This window comes from Octopus sinensis, linkage group LG7 (genome assembly GCF_006345805.1).
Source record: "Octopus sinensis linkage group LG7, ASM634580v1, whole genome shotgun sequence".
NCBI classification, from domain to species: Eukaryota; Metazoa; Mollusca; class Cephalopoda; order Octopoda; family Octopodidae; genus Octopus; species Octopus sinensis.
The window spans coordinates 34,431,384-34,443,883 of NC_043003.1; the positions used below are offsets into that span (position 1 = coordinate 34,431,384).

The following is a 12,500-nucleotide window of genomic DNA, read 5'->3' on the forward strand; positions in this document are numbered from 1 at the left end:
GAGAGACAGCAAGGCCCATTATCTGAAGCTCTAACAATAAAATGATGATGATGATGATAATGATGATGATGATGATGATGATGATGATGATGAAGATGATGATGATATTGATGATGACGACGACGACGATGGTGATGATGATGGTTTTATTATTGTTGTTTTTGGTGGCGGTGGTGATGGTGAAAAATAAAATATGAAAGTAAACCAAAAGGCTGATGTAAATGGGAAGCAAAAGAGGAGAAAGAAAGAAAGAGAAAGGGAGACAGAGAGAGAGAGAGAGAGAGAGAGAGAGAGAGAGAAGAGAGAGAGAGAGAGAGAGAGAGAGAGAGAGAGAGAGAGAGAGAGAGAGAGAGAGAGGAAGAGCTAGGGAAATGATTTATAGTTTAACAAGATGGTCCAGAATGACAAATAAGTCAACAAACGGATGTAAGCATATTTTGTTCAGATCTATATTCACAGAAACACATACATATATCACGCAAAGATACACACACACACACGTGTGTGTTTGTGTGTGTGTGTGTGTGTGCGTACGCGTATGTATAAGCGTATGTGGTTGTGCATGCATGCATAATTGCACGTCTCTATGTACACATGTGTATCTCTATCCACGTGTTTATGAACAAATGGTATGCTTAATCATATAGAACCATACATGAAACACAAAATATATACACACACACACACACACACCCATATACACACAACACACCCATCAGGAGCGATTACTAGTACTTAGACCAGAGCATGTAAGTTTAAAGATTAGAGTCACATAAATGAAGTAGGCAGCATATAATATGTAATGTACGTTCTTTCCTGCAACCCCTCATAAAATCGAAAATTTTATATTAAAATCGATATATTATTTGAATTCATTTACATTGCATGCTTTGTATTCAGGCACAAAACCGTACTGATGATACTTATTGAGGCAGAAACACGTGCATTCGACTGTCATCTTATTTCCAGATAATATGCCTGTCCTTTTCCTTAATGGCATGTCTGCTCTGGAGATTATCTTCTATTTTCACTAGGCATTTGGAAACAATAAGACATCTACTGGAGGTGGAGGTAATTTAAATAGATGAAGAATTTATGTTATATGTATTTGTACCTGTATTTGTCTACGTTCTTTTTTCCACTCACCAAAGTGAATGGAGCTTTGGCCAGGAGGAACTGATGTCACCAGACGGTATAGAACGGTTGTTCGACCCTGAACTGTAACATCCACCCGTTAGTGAGTCAGTAAAGGTGACCAAATTACTGCTCCTCGTCTCCCCCTGGCTTCCAGCTTAAAACTTCTCACTTGGTCCTTAAAAATATATATATATATATATATAAATGTATGTTATGGACCAACTGAGAGGTTTTAAGCTGAGAGGTTTTATTTGTTTCAGTCATTTGAATGCGGCCATGTAGGAACACCTTTTAGTCGAATAAACTGAGCCCAATACTTATTCTCTGTAAGCCCAGCACTTATTCCATTGGTCACCACTGTCGACCTGCTAAGTTACGAGGAGGTAAATATACCAATATCGGTTGTCAAGCGAAGGCAGGTTGACAAACACAGACATACAAATACATACGCATACATATACATACATACATACATACATACATATACATACATACATATATATATATATATATATATATATATATATATATATATACAACGGGCTTCTTTCAGTTTCCATCTACCAAATCCACTCACAAGGCTTTGGTCGGCCCGAAGCTATATTAGAAGACACTTACCCAAGGTGCCACACACTGTGGGACTGAACCCCAAGCCATGTGGTTGGGAAGCAAACTTCTTACCACACACCAACTCTTACACCTATATATATATGTGTGTGTGTGTGTGTATATACACATGTACATGTTATATTTTATACATGTTATATTTTATACATGTTATACATTTATACATGTGTGTGTTTGTGTATACATGTTATACTTGCATATGAGTATACATGCAGTGAGTGAAGAATGATCACGTCAGACTGAAGGAAAGACATGCATTATTAAGAGGACTAATGAGATAAAACAGGAGAGTAATTGATAGTGGGATACAGATCTTTGCGGGGCAGAGATGCTGTGAGAAAGAAAGAAAGAAAGAAAGAAAGTAAGAGAGAGAGAGGGGAGAGAAAAAGAGAAAGACAGATTGAGAGGGAGGACAGAAACAGAGATAGAGAGACAGAGCGAGAGAGACAGAGAGACAGAGAGACACGCGCACACACATGCACAGAGAAAAAAAGGAGAGACCAAAGGTAAAAGACGGGAGAGATAAACAGATAAACAGATAGCCAGACAGTCAGAAATATTGACAGAGAGAGAGAGAGAGAGAGGAAAGAATGTACCACAGAGGTAGAGCTAAAAAGAGAAAAAACCTAAAGAGCATAAGATCAAAGTGAGATAATAGAGGCGGGGTGTAAGGATCGAGATAGAAGTTTAAAAGGTAGGAGTAGCACGTGATATAAAAGATAGCATTGATAAGATGCTATAAAAGAGGAAAGGAAGACCTATTTTAAGCACACCCTGCTTGCCACCACCACCACCTGCACTGACAAACACTGGAAACACGTCCGAGACAGACGATAATTTCGGTAGTTCCTCTCCAGCTTTCTATCTTTCTTACTATTCTTTTATATTTTTCTTCTTTGCGTGTTCAAATTTATTTCTTTATTTCTTTCTTTCTTTCTTAATCTTTATCTAAAATCGTCGTCGTCCGTTTAGTATATTTCTGAGTTTGTCTGACCTTTTCTTCTAATAAAAACAACAAAAAAATTAATAATAAATAAGCAAATAAAAAAAGAAAAGAAAAATGAAGAAAGTATTTCCTACTTATTCCCCCATCATCACCCTCACCTTCCCTTCCTTGACAACCTACCCACCTCTTCACCTTCTCCCATTCATGCCCTTCATTCAGTGTTTCGCTATTTATCATGGCGCCCTCCGATTTTCTGCCACCACCACCACCACCATCATCATCTTCATCAACATTATCTACCTAACCTACCCTACTGAAACAACCCTTGCAAGATAATTTGTTAACACCTAAATAACTATGACCTTTCGTGGCACCTCATTAGATTCGAAAATTTCATATATATATATATATATATGTGTGTGTGTGTGTGTGTGTGTGTGTGTGTGTGTGTGTGTGTATGTGTGTGTGTGTGTGTGTGCGTGTGTGTGTATGTGTGTGTGTGCATCCATCTATCTATCTTTATGAATATTTATATACATATATATATTTACATAAGCGCGTGTATATGTGTGCACACACACACGCACACACATACAAACACACACGCACATTAAGTGTGAGTGTGTGCATATATTTTTTGTTCTTTTCTTTCACACATTGGAGTGCGGTCATGAAGGGGCACCGCCGCGACTGCATTAATCGTTCAAATCAACCGCGGGTTCTTATTTTCGAATGGGCTACCATTTTTATTGGGTACGTTTTTTTCTTAAAAGAACCACCGAACCAGAGCTAAAGAGATACATGTATGCACATAATACACTCCCCCGTTTACCGAATATATTCACTAAGGATCGATTGCCTCGGGTATATAATATTAGATGCTTGCCCATGTGCCGCGTATTGGGATTAAAACTGAAACCATATAACGTCTTTACCAATACGGTTATGTCAATGTGTGTGTGCGTGTTCCCTTGTGTGTTACTTAACTTCTTGTTTCTATTTTCTTTCTGGCTTCTACATCTATCTAGTCACGATTTTTCATCCAGCCCTCAGTGATGCCTAATGTAGTTCTTTCCGGTTTACTCCAAATCAACTCTAGTCAAACAGAGCCACGATCAAATTCGTTCCAGCCGAGACAATTCCTTCTTTTTATATATGTAGGAATACTCCTAACCAGTGAGTCTGTTTTAATCAACGGTAAACAAATGTGCCCCCGCCACCACTTTCGAAAGTAGAAAAATGTGTTGATAGAATTCGGTTGCTTTTTATGACATCCCAAAAGCCACATAAATGCTCTTCCGATTAAAACGTGAACACAGCACACTGCCCGGTCCAGGAATCGAACTCACAACCTCACGATTGTAATCCCGACGCCCTGACAACTGAACCATGCATCCTCTTTCTCTCTCACACACACACACACACATCATTTTCTTGTCATTTCGGTTAGACATTGACACCGTTGAAGTTCTCTTTTCAATTTATCTTGTGTTTTAATGAATTAATTAATTATGTATCCTTATGGGAGTTGTAGTAGTCGTAACATTTGTTGTTGTTGTTGGCTTTACTGCAGTTGTCGGACTACTTTCAGTGAAGGTACAGAGAAAGGAGAGAGGGGAAAAGAAAGCGTGCGTGCATGTGGTTGTGTGTGTATGTGTGTGTAAACAAAAGGGAGATAATAAGAGAATGAATCGAAGTGTGTGGTAGGAAGCTAGCTATAATCTTAATCGCACTACTGGTGACGATTATCCGCAACCAATAGGATTTACAGTGACACTTTCACTTAATCCTATTGTCCCTTAAACATCTCTTTCTCTGCCTCGTCATCCCATTCGGCAACCTGTAACAATTTGCGTCATAGAACACTTCTTTTGACAGTGAAGGTGGTGTTGTTTAGCCCGCGGTCAGTCTTAATTGAGCTGGTTTATGATCAAAGGCATGACCATCTAGTTTATTGGTGTTAAGGAGTAGGGGGACTAATAAACCATTTCTATAGTATTGAAGGTGGTAGAGCATGATTAGAAAGAGATTTAGTTGCTAGTTCTTGCAGATCGAAACATCACGTGGGAGCTCTCTACACACTGAATTTATTGACCGCTTTGTGAAAAGTAAATGTAAGGTCAAAGTTCATTTTTGTGGTAAGAAGCTTGCTTCCCAACCATATGGTTCTGGGCTCAGTCACACCGCGTGGCACCTTGGGCACCTATAGCTTCGGGCCGACTATAGCCTTGCAAATGGATTTGGTAGACGGAAACTAAATGAAGCCTGTCATATATATATATATATATATGTGTGCATGTGCTTGTGTCTGTGTTTGTACCATCCACCGCTTGACAAACGGTGTTGGTGTGTTTACGTCCCCGTAACTTAGCGGTTCAGCAAAAGAGACGATAGAACAAGTACTAGGCTTTAGAAAACCCCAGCATGGTGACAGACAAGTGACTGAAACAAGTAAAAGATAAAAGATATGTATGTGTGTGCGCGCGTGTGTATATATATATATATACATATATATATATATATATATATATATTTGAGTAGTTGAATGAATTATCTTGTTATGGATAATTCGGTTAACCGATACCTGGGTAGCAAATTCACATCAGAGAAGACACGTTTGAAGTTACGTGCTTTCGTGTGGAAATTTGTATGTTTTTTTTTTTAAATATAAATATATGAAAGAATGGAGTTGAACGACGAATTAACAAAATTCATATATTTATATATATATATAATATATATATATATATATATATATATATATTATATATATATATATATATATATGTCTACAACAGTCTGGTGGAATCAATACGGTTGATGCCGAATATGAGCACTACTGAGGCGATATATGCAGGGGAAAATAATTAAAAGAGGAACAGAAAAATAATTCCAGAGGATTGGTATTTAGCCGAATGGATACAAAAATATGGTGAAGAATTACAATTCACGAAAAAATTACTGTTAAAATGAAAGAAATTAAGGCCGTTGAGTACAAATATGTACAAGTGCTACAGTAAACGTACCCACACACAGATAAATATAGATATATGTCAACATACTAGATATAGAATTTGAGAAATGTTGTACAAAAAAGCTGCAGAAAGTGACTAGGAAACATTAGTAATAATTTTTTTTCAGAATTTTAAACAATTTTCACAAAGTTCTAGTTCGAAGAATATTTTAATTAATTACCGACCATAATAAATATTTTATTAATGCTATCACATTTATTATTTTGAATTTCTGTGATTCAATCAACACCTAACTAGCGTGAAGTATGTCTGAGGCATTTATGGGATAGAATGGAATATCATGAACTGCAATTAATTAAACTGAACAGTCCTTTTTACCATAGATATATTTATGACTACTGAATTACAGACACACACACACACACACACACACACACACATATATATATATATATATATATATATATATATAATATATATATATATATATATATATATATATTATATATATATATATATATATCGTTAGCTACTACACACATCTTTTTTTTCTCTCCTTGTTTTTTCTGTGTACCTTTCTGTAGAAGAGCGTAGGCTCGAAACGTAAAAGACTTTTTCTATTCCTGAGCGCTATACTAATACATTTGTTGTTTGTACACCACCTACCTTCGTCTTTTGTCTATTTTCGTAAACTTTCCCTTTATATATATATATATATATATATATATATATATATATATATATATATATATATATATATATATATATATATATACATACATACACCTATGTATGTGTGTGTGCGCATGTATATGTATATAAGTAATAATACAAATGGGCCATTTGCGTTATTACTTACATTACCACATTCGGAACCTTTCCTGTGTTGGATCTGGAGACTACAGTAGACCGAGGACTGCATAGCAGAGTATACTATTGTGGAATTCCATGTTTACGTTGGGTGTTTTTGGTCTACACTTGTGATAGATATTTCCATATTTTCTTTAATATGTGTGGGTATACATTGTTAATACACAGGTGTGCTATCTCCGACTCTACCTTGGCGCCTTTGTTATTAAAGTACCTTTATTCTATTGGGAAAAATGTCTTCTGCTATAGCCTTGTACCGACCAAACCCTTGTAAGTGGATTTGGCAGACGGAAACTAAAAGAAGCTTGTCGTATATATATGTGTATATGTGTGTGCGTGTGTATTTATGTGTATGCGCCTTTGTGTCTGCCATGCTTCAACTTCTATGTCTTGATACATTCATCCGTCATAGATGGTTTATTTTCTGTAGCCCTATTTTTGTCTTAGTCGAGCAGACTCAATATCAAATATATTCCAGCAATGGCCATCGTATCTTTCTGTATTTCTACGATTATATTCTGTAGAATATCCCACAGTTCTACAAACTTTGATGCGTGATTTGAAGGACAAATGCCACTAGTATTTCTTGCCGATTTCGAGCGGACCACGGAAAGACATTCTTTATTCTCATGCCAAAGAAATTTTCCTATGGATGATTAGAACTCAACATTAATGTGATCGAAATGATGCGTATTTCTGTGTGTATGTGTCATGTAGTGTGGTGTAGTGTGCATGTGTGAATGTGTGTGTGTATGTTTGTGTATGAAACACAACCTAAAGAAGAAACTGCCTATTTAGAGCGAAACAGAGATGTATGCATCTGAATGCTTTAATGTATGAGTTGCTCGCAAAAACTACCATTATAAATTATCAACAGATACCTACTCCATCACACAGAGTGGTTAGCTCCACTGCTTATAGTCCGTGCTAGTTGATTCAATTGGGCAGTATACTCGACAAACTTACCAACAGCCGAAATAGCAAAGATACCCTTAGAAACCGAAATATTCTATTACATTATATAGATTATGAGTTTATTGTATATTGCATATGACATGCGCCTCATGTAAGCTCACATTCTGTAAACAGCCGATTGCTAAACAAATTAGGCGCTCTCTGACACATGCAGTAAGGCGACACACGATGATATACACATGCATAATATGTGCATAAGTCTATCACATACACATGCAATGCAAACGCATAAAAACGCATACACACGCATACAAACGCATACACACATAGCAGTGCGTGCGTGCGAGTGTATGTGCGTGTGTGTGTGTATGTGTGTGTGTGTGTGTGTGTGTGTGTGTACTATGAGGGTATATGTATAGAATTATTTTGTGAAGAAGCTTATCAACAAATTGCCTCACATTTTGTCACAGACATTTACATGCACCGTCTCTCACTCACATACATCACACACACACACACACACACACACACACACACACACACACACACACACACACACACACACACACATACAAGCACACACACACACACACACACGCACGCACACACACGCACACACACATATATATATACGTACAGAGGCATCTGCTCACGCATGCTCAGAAAAGACAATGTTAGACAAAACTACGTAAATTCATTCATAACGTACAGCAAACATAATTACATTTATCCATTAGCACAAGAAAAGTGAAATATAAAGAGAGAAAGGGTGAAGTTGCGTATATACCCCTATTCAATCTTTCTATATAAATAAATACTTTCGACGCCAAAACAAAAGAGAAACCTAAAAAGAGTCACATTGTGAAATAGACACATGTCTTGCCTAATTCCATAACTTACTACGCATGCGTACAAGTAGCATAACCACTAAGACTTATTTCTACTTTTATTGTATTTATATCTTTGAGACGAGCGCACCAGAGAAAAATGTCTAGCGGTGTTTCTTCCGAGTTCAAATTCCATCGAAGTTTTCTTTACCTTTTATCTTTTCGGTCTCGCTAGAGTAATTACAGTTAATCACTGGTACTTATTTTATAAACGCAGTTGAGCAGTTGAGTAGATGTGATCAACTAGTCCCCACTACCCCGCAAAATATCCGGCCTTGTGCCTAAATTAGAAGCGACTATATTTATCTCTAATTTACGTAACGTCTAAACAACTTAAAATATTATTCCCTAGCTTTCACGTTCATCCATGTTCACACATTGCACTGTTTCTGCCGTGATACAATAGCATGCCTGACACCCCTCCGTCTCTAACAAAATTAGTTACTTTTTATTGAAGTTATCAGGTTGCTATTTAGATTTTATTTTTTTAATTATATATCACAGGTGTAGAGGAAGGTTTTTGTCTTCTAACTTCTTGTGTTGTCCCAGTTGATCGAAAAGTTTCAACTTAAATATGAGATCATTCAGTATTTATTTAAGTTTAGTATAGAAAGCGTTTCCTTCTAATATATTTTGCTCTGTTGTACTGTCGACGTTCATAATCAACATTACATCTGCCTGGTCTCTCTCTCTCTCTCTCTCTCTCTCTCTCTCTCTCTCTCGTATATGTATGCTTGTATGTATGTATTTATGTAAGTATGTATGTACGTATGTATATATGAATGTGAATATGTATGTACGTATGTATTTACGTATAAATGTATTTATGCACACACACACATACACACACAAACAAACAAACGCACATATTCACATATTTATATAGGATAAAGGACATGGATCCTTCCCGAATAATAATTCATAGGGCCCGCCACCCGGTTTCTGTCGTGTATATTCTTGCCTGGATGGTATACCTGTCCGTAGCAGAATTACTCATTTCTGCCAGCTAAGTGGACCGGAGCAACGTGAAATGAAGTCTTTTGCACAAGATTCCGGTCCAGGAATCGAAATCACAATCTTACAATCATGAATCCAACACTCTAACCACTAAGCCACACAACTCCACCAGTAGCTCCTATTGAAGATTTCATACGTTTCAATTGCCATAGTCTGTATTCTCCAAACAAGTCAGTCATCTGATCTTAAGGAGTTTTCTCTTTTGCTTCTGTATAGATTATACATACTCATAGAGGGAATTATTGTCTATGAAACTGGTGAAAAAAATCATTTAGTTTACACCTCAACTCATTATATTACGGATGTGAGTCTCTACAGCAGAGGTTTACAACCAGGGTTCCGCGGAACCTTAGGGTTCCGCCAGTACAGTCCAGGGGTTCCGCAAGGAGTTACAAAACTGCTAAAATCGGCAATAATTTTTACGTCTCCTGTGCAGATATGTGTGCATAAGACTATTAAATTATTGCACAGGGGTTTCTCGAGCCAGTGGAATGTTTCCTTGGGGTTCCGCTCCAGCAAAAAGTTTGAAAAACACTGCTCTTCAGTAATACTTATAGAATGCATTGCGCCTCGATATTTTCCCCTCGGCCATTATGTTGTATTTCGTTCTTTACTGAAAACCATTACTTCAGTTACTCGATCGGTTTCTCCTTTTGATCCTTCGCATGTCTCTCATTCACTTGTCCCTCTCACCTTTCTTCAATTTCTTTCTAGCTATTTCATTCGTCCTCATTCTCATTCCCTTGCTCAGCGCACAAGAGAATGACAAATATTTGTCAGGAACTTAACTAGCTAAACAATTAAAAAGCTAAACAAATTAATGAGCTACAACTGATGACGGCAATGGTGGTTGTGGAAGCAGATTGCAACGGCTACATAATTAGCGATGGTGAATGTGAAGGTGATGGGAGGAATTTGTGGAGATATTCCTGTTCTTTAAAGTTAATCAACCCTGATAAAGCAGACCTACAAACTTACTTACATTACATATATACATACACTCATATTCCTATGCATGTGCACTTTCATGCATGCATACATACATACATACATACATACATACAGCAATACATACACACATCAATACATGCATACATACATATATAATTATATACATATATATATATATATATATATACATACATACATACATACATATGTACAAGCATTTATACATATACATACATGCATATACACATACACATACATACATAGTTATATACATATACATATACATATACATGCATAACTACATATAAATGCACAATCACACACTCACATATAGAGACATAAACCGGGACCACATGCATATGTGTATGTGTGCGCGCATTTGTGTGTGTGAGTGTGTGTGTGCGTGTTTATACACACGCGCACACACACACACGCACACACACACATGCACACAACACACACACACACACACACACATATGCTCTTCTCCCTATGTTCCGCTGTTTTCTTCAAGAACAATAGACTTTCACAAATAAGTGAATGAACAAATACATAAAATATGAATGTCGATTGAAAAAGATGAAGAAGAAATGTGGAGGAAATAATTAATTAGGTCGATTTTTTTTTTTATGAGTTAGTGTCAATTAGAATATTGCCAATTATAATGTTGAGGGTATTAGAGTAGATGATGGCAAAAATAATGTTCCCCATTGGAAACACATTATGCATATATATATATATGTGCGCACGGGCGTACGTTCAAACACATACATAAACTGAAATCATCATAAAAATCTCACAATCTTGAGACAGAATGTGTCATACACGCACACACACACACACAGACACGCATACACACAGACACATGCACACACACACACACACACAAACACGCATATGGGCATATATACGCACATACATATTAACGTTTGTATACAGAAAGTAAGTGTACTCGTATGTATATCATATATGTATATAAAATTTATAAGTGCACACACACACACACACAAATACACACACACACAAATACACACACACACACATACTCACAAAGGGATGTTAAAACACTTATTTCAAAGTACTTTAAGGCGGTCAGCTGGCAGAATCGTTAGCACGCTGGACGAAATGCTTAGTAGTATTTCGCCCGTTGCTACGTTCTGAGTTCAAATTCCACCGAGGTCGACTTTGCTTTTCATCGTTTTGGGGTCGATAGATCAAGTACCAGTTACACACTGGGGTCGATGTAATCGACTTAATCCGTTTGTCTGTCCGTGTTTGTCCCCTCTGTGTTTAGCCCCTTGTGTTGTGGGCGGTAAAGAAATAGGTATTTCGCCCGTTGCTACGTTCTGAGTTCAAATTCCACCCGAGATCAACTTTGCGTTTCATCGTTTTGGGGTCGATTAATTAGTACCAGTGAAACGCTGGAGTCGAGGTAATCGACTAGCCCCCCTCGCCCCCCACCCCACCCCACACACTAAATTTCAGGCCTTGTGCCTATAGTAGAAAGGATTATTTTAAAGCATTTTAAAGAATAACTGAAGGAATTAATGTTGGTCTGAATCTATACTGATAGTGGAGGCAAATTTGTCGTTAAATCCCAGTCAAGTTGATCTTCACGATACACACTCTAGCACGCACATGTATGCCTTTATATATCTATGAGGATACATGTGTATTACATATTGTAATGGTTGGGATTTGACAATATATTTGATACAATTGTCAGCATAGAGTAACAATGCTTCAGTTTTTACTTTTAAATGTTCTTCAGAATTATAATATTATTTCGAGGCAGCTTTTTATAACCACTTATTAAGTAATATATTATAGAATAGTTTTTAAAATAATTATTAAAAAATCACTAAATTATCAAATCGAGGAGGATGGTAGTCGTGTAAAGTTAATACTTCATCAACTTATTTGCGTCCTAGCCACCGATGTATCCTTTTGGTTTAGTTTCTTTTATTTTTCTTTCTTTGTTTCTCTTTTTTCTTTTCTTTTTTGTTCAAAGTTTTTGTCTGACAAATCTGTTGCCTCAAAATTAACTGATCATTTCAGCTATCCATAACGTTATAAATATCCCAGCCCTTTAAATATATAACTCTGTCTGTCTGTCTGTCTGTCTGTCTGTCTGTCTGTCTGTCTGTCTCTGTCTGTCTCTCTGTCTGTCTCTCT

At 36.8% G+C, this 12,500-nt stretch overlaps 1 protein-coding gene and 1 long non-coding RNA gene across 2 annotated transcripts in view; one reads left to right on the plus strand and one right to left on the minus strand.

Moving 5' to 3' along the window:
- LOC115214378 (uncharacterized membrane protein DDB_G0293934) overlaps window positions 1-12,500 on the minus strand; it is a 321,487-nt gene that overhangs the window by 58,966 nt on the left and 250,021 nt on the right. The window lies entirely within an intron of this gene.
- LOC118764215 overlaps window positions 1,120-12,500 on the plus strand; it is a 14,994-nt gene continuing 3,613 nt past the window's right edge. Inside the window, exons 1-2 of the long non-coding RNA XR_005000006.1 lie at window positions 1,120-1,192; window positions 4,661-4,669. This is a non-coding gene — a long non-coding RNA (uncharacterized LOC118764215). The remainder of the gene's footprint in view (window positions 1,193-4,660; window positions 4,670-12,500) is intronic.